Source organism: Nicotiana tabacum, chromosome 4 (genome assembly GCF_000715075.1).
Source record: "Nicotiana tabacum cultivar K326 chromosome 4, ASM71507v2, whole genome shotgun sequence".
In the NCBI taxonomy this organism is placed as follows: domain Eukaryota; kingdom Viridiplantae; phylum Streptophyta; class Magnoliopsida; order Solanales; family Solanaceae; genus Nicotiana; species Nicotiana tabacum.
The window spans coordinates 73540754-73546753 of NC_134083.1; positions in this window are offsets into that span (position 1 = coordinate 73540754).

The window sequence follows — 6000 nt, forward strand, 5'->3', positions numbered from 1 at the left end:
TAATAAGCTTTGGATATCACTTACTTCATACAAACTAACATGAATAATTTCAAAAGTTAATTCCAAAATATACAATTATATATCTAAATTTGATGCATCCTCAATATACAACTATTCTACAAGAGACACAATAAATCTGTAGAATAAAAATTAGCTAATGGGAGGCTAGACAATAAGTTCCACATCAAAAAAACAAATTCTAAGTGATTGATCATGTGATTGAAAATGTCGTCACTCGATCCTTGATCTTCTTGCATTCAAGAATTAAAATGCACCCTATAAATTCAAAAGAAACAACAATTAGCACAAAAATGATTAGCAAACCCAAAGAAAATTATAATACAAAGATCAAGTTTACTTTGTAAAAATGCTACTAATAGAATTTCAAGAAGAAAAAATTATGTCTTGATATTCTTTTACAAGAATTTTTAACAAATAACAAAAGGGAAAAACCCAAAGCAACAACACAAGTAAACGAACATGTACACCTTTTAAAGAATTTCTTAAGGAATCTTCATCCCAACATTACAACCTTATTATTTTTAAGTTCCCACGCAATATTTATAACAAATAAGATATAATATTTATCAAATTGTTGGGATAACCTGCAAAATTTAACCCAAAAACCTAAGTCAAATAGATATGATGAGAATCAAAAACCTTAAAATATAGAGATATGAATATAACTCGGAATAGAGAATGGCATCAATTTAAATGAAGAAGAAATGGGAAAGCGGGAGGAGGGGGTGGCGGCTGAGAGGGGGAGGATATGAAGTTAGGTTTTGGTTTGTCTTTGGCATTGCTTTACTTTTTCTTATATACTACACTATTGTTGCTTCTTTTTTTTTTTTTTTTTTACTTCTTACTTAAATCAAAATACAAAGTACTACTTTTTCGGTGATGTAGGCAAATCTAAAAAACAAATAAATTAAATAACAAAACAAATATGTGTAAGAAAATTGCCTATAGAATTAACATTAGGCAAGATAGCAAAAAACAACTATTTGCATAAAAAAATATTCTTTACATTTTTTTCTGTCCTATGTGATTTTTTTTAGAACTAATATATCCTTATATTTCAATTATATTAGCTTCTTAATTTTTAGTTTTTTAATTATATTAATGATAATTATTAAAATAATATTATACCATTAAATCAATAACTTTTAAACTTATTTAAATTGAATATAATTAGTGGTCAACGTAGATACATACAAATACAAGCATATAGCTTTTAAAATATGCTATATTCATATATTAAAATTTAATTAAATATTATTGCATACTTATTTGATTATATTTGAAACTCACAAGTAATTATTGAATTATAATATACTAATTAGTTTTGTTTTACACTCTTATATCAATGATATTTAATTCTTTACCCATTTCAAATAAAATTAATAATATCAAAATTTTGTAATAAAATATAAAATACTAGTCACAAGAGAGACATGATCCCCTTCCGAATCATATTAATTTCTCATTCTTGGATTTGATGTATAATTTGATTTATGATCATCAATAAGTTATTAAAGTAGTAAAAGACTATATCATTATAAAGTAATTTATTCTCTACATTAAATATGTATAATTTACTATACAATATAAATGGTACAAGCTTATAGTTGTTTAAATTCTACTATATAATTAGTTATTCACACATTAATTAGATATAATTCCATTATTTTTTAATTATATTTGAAGCTTACAAGTAATACTTTGTTTGTTTTTAATTGTGATACACTAGTTAGTTTTGCTATACACTCTTATAGCGACCATATTAAATTTTTAACATTTTTTAAATAAAAATTAATAATATTAAAATTATGTAAGTAATATAAAATAATAGTCATAAGAGAGGTCTTCCCTTTCGAATCATACTAAAATCTCAACTTTAGATTCACTATATAATTTAATTTATGATAATTAATAAGTTATTGAGATAGTAATGGACCATATCATTATAATCTATTATTGTATAGATTAATATAAATAATTTTCTATAGAATGTAAGTGTTACAACATTATGGTTGTTAAATTCTACTATTGTAACGACTCGGCCGACCGTTTTGAGTATTATAATCAAATTCCTTCATTTACTGTTCAATTTATATTTTACAGTCATTTTATGACTTACCGGGTTAGTTGGATTGGGTCCGAAAGAAATTCGGAGTGAAATGAGACACTTAGTCTCATAATTGAAATTTTTAAGTTAGAAAAGTTGACCAGATATTGACTTATGTGTAAACGACCTCGGATTCGAATTCTGAAAATTTCAATAGATCCGTGTGGTGATTTTGAACTTAGGAGCGTGTCCGAAAATTATTTGGAGGTCCGTAGTAGAATTAGGCTTGAAATGGCGAAAGTCGAATTTTTGGGAAGTTTGACCCGGGGGTTGAATTTTTTATATCGGGGTCGGAATCCAATTCTGAAAATTTTCATAGCTCCATTATGTCATTTATGACTTGTGTGCAAAATTTTAGGTCAATCGGAATTGATTTGATAGGTTTCGGTATCGAATGTAGAAGTTGGAAATTCTTAAGTTCCTTAAGCTTGAATTGGGGTATGATTTATGGTTTTAGCATTGTTTGATATGATTTGAGGTTTTGACTAAGTCCGTATGAAGTTATAGGACTTGTTTGTATAATTTGACGGGTCCCGAGGGGCTTGGATGTATTTTATTTTAGGATCATTGGTTGAGAGACTAGTAAGGTTAAGAAATTTGAGAGTTTGACCATGGTCAATATCGGGTCAAGATGACCTCTTTTCAGTGTTTTGAGTGCGCGGGCAGGTCCGTAGTATGGTTTATGATTGAAATTCATATATGGTTTGTGTTCGAAAGGTTTCAAATAGTTAACGGATCAAAAATTGGACTTAAACAGCTGCTGCAATTTTTATTCTGCTGCAGGACCGAAGGCCGAGGGCCTGGCCGAGGACCGGAGGCTGAGGACCGAAGGCCGAGGATCGAAGGCCGAGGACCAAAGGCCGAGGGCCTGGACAGAACTGTAAGTTATAAAGCAGGGGACTTCGTCCCATTTTCTATTTTTGTCAAATTGGAGCTTGAGGAGAGGCGATTTTTGGGAGATTTTCAGAAAATAACATCGGGGTAAGTGTTCTTAATTCAATTATGGTTAGATTACCCGAATTCATAATTTGTTTTCATCATTTAATTAGTGTTTTGAGATTGAAATTTGAAAAAATTATAAAAATCTCATAGAAACGAATTTTTGAGATTTCGGTGTCGATTCGGAGTTGGATTTGAGTGAAACTGGTATGGTTGAACTTGTAATTGAATGGGTTGTCGGATTTTGTGAGTTTCGTCGGATTCCAAGATGTGGACCTCAAGGGCTTTTTTGAGCTAAAATTCAGATTTTTATGGAAAATTAGAATTTTCTTATAGAATTAATTCCAATAAATTTTATTGACTGAATCGAATTATTTGTGGCTAGATTCGGGGCGTTTGGAGGCCAATTCACGAGGCAAAAGCTTAGCGGAATAAGAATTTCACGGTCTGAGGTAAGTAATAGTTATAAATCTGGTCCTAAGGGTATGAAACCCCGGATTTTTATATCATGTGATTATTTTGGAGGTGACGCACATGCTAGGTGACGAGCGTGGGGGCGTGCACCGAGGGGATTGTGACTTGGTCCGTCCCATGAAACTGTAAAGTTGAATAACTTGTTGTTAGCTATATGCTCTCTATGTATTGAAGAAATTTGACTATAAATCATGTTAGAAATCATGCTTAGGTTATGTGATAGTATTGTTGAGACCCACAGAGGTCGCGTACTTATTGAATTATTCGCTAATTGTTGTCTTGTATTCAATCATGATTTTACTTGCGTATCATACCTCAGCCCTTCTTGATTTTGTTGATACGCTATGTTATCTTTGTTTGGGCTGATCTTTGTGATTTTCGAGAGCCGAGAGACTAGAGATGTTGAGGACTGAGTAAGGCCGAGGGCCTGTTGGTGAGGTAAGGATACTATGGCATGTGAGTTGTCCGTGCAGGATATTATAGCACGTGAGTTGTTTGTGAAGCACATGAGTTGTCCGTGCGAATTATAGCGCTTGGGCTATAGGAGCCCCTCCGGAGTCTGTACACCCGTAGTGAGCGCGAGTACCCATTGAGTGTGAGTACTGAGGGCTGGGAGCCTAGTAAGTGATTGTTGTACTAAGAGGTTATTCTTGCTTTTCATTTGTTGTTGCACTTAGTTGCTATCTGTCATTATTGTGAAATTTTCTGAAAGATTTTATATCCGCAATACATGAACTTGAACTGCATAGAATTGATTTGACTTAAAATGCTGGATTTGAAAGAATGTTTATTCTTTGCTGGAATTACTGAAAATGAACTATAACTGTGTAGCTCGTCACTATTTTCAGTTCCTTATTTATTATTGTTACTTACTGAGTTGGTTGTACTAATAATACACCCTGCACTTCGTGTGCAGATCCAAGTATTTCCAGACATAGCGGGTATTGATTCTTTTGCGCAGTTGATTTTTCCGGAGATTCTGAGGTAGTTGCGGTGTATCGCAGACTTTGTCTCTCCTTCACTATCTCCTTGTTTACTGTATTTGGTCTCAGACAATCATAGACCGTATTTTCCAGACTTTTAATCATATTAGATGCTCATGTACTCAGTGACACCAGGTTTTGAGAGTATTTATATTTATACTTGTGAGATATCTTCCGCTGAATTTAATCATTCTCTTTTCAAATTTAAAAGAATACGTGGTTTATTGAGATTGTCGGCTTGCCTAGTATTGAGATAGGCGCCATCACGACGGGTGAGATTTTGGATCGTGACAACTATATAATTGATTATTTTATCATTAATTAGATATACTTTCATTATTTTTATTTATAATTGGAACTTATAAAATACACATATTTAATAAGAAATATAATATAATTAGTTTTCCAATGAACTTAGAAATTAACCATATTAAATTAGTAATTCTAAATGTATCTAAATATATGAAAATTACATAAAATTTTACATGGACAATAATGTTAGTGATAGATAATTAAATATTATGTTCTATCTATGTAATTGTTAAGGTAACTATTTTTTTTTGGGTAATTTGAAGCAAGAATATTCATTTAGCTACACTATTTTGTTTTAGGTAATTTTATGTGGCTAAAAAATTACTATTGCTATAGCAAGTTTTAACTTGTGGCAATAAAAAATAATTAGCTGCTACATTTTATCTCAAAAATAAATTCGTGGCTCTATCATCTTATCATGCAAATAATTGTAGCTATTAAACCAATCGTTGCCACGGTAATTTAGTACTTGAAGAAACAAATATTTGTTTAGCAATAATATTTTATTTTAGATAACTTGTTGTCGCTAAAAGGTTATTATTGCTACGATAAGTTTTAACTCGTATTTAAAATTATTATTTGCTACGAAATTATGTTTTAGCAATAACTCAGTGGCTATATCATTTAATATTGCCACAATTTTTTGATAACTTGAAGCAAAAATAAGTATTTAGCTACTATTTTCTGCTTCAAATAATCCATTATGGCTAAAAGATTACTATTGCTACAGTACCTTTTATCATGTGGCAAAAAATTATGATTAGCTACGAAATTTTATTGTTGTTATTTAGGTAATTATTGCTACGATTGTTAGCAATTATAGCAAAAATGAGGAATTAGCTTTACCAATTTAATTTTTATGGCTAAGAAATTTTATAAATTTGTAAATAGCCATGGAATTTGAATTTTTGTGGCTATTGTTAGTTACTAGCTACGATTTTTAAATTTATAGCTAAGATTTCGTAGTTATATATATGCATAATGTTGTAGTGTTTGTTGTTGCTCTTGTTACTATTGTTTCTCCGTGTTTGACACTCGTTGTGTAGCTAATTTAGAAAACTTTTATAACACTTTTATTGTTATAGTGGAGCCTTTTGAATATTTGTGATCCCGTAATTTTTACCTTTTATTTGAAGGATTTTTCACGTAAAAATTTGATATTCT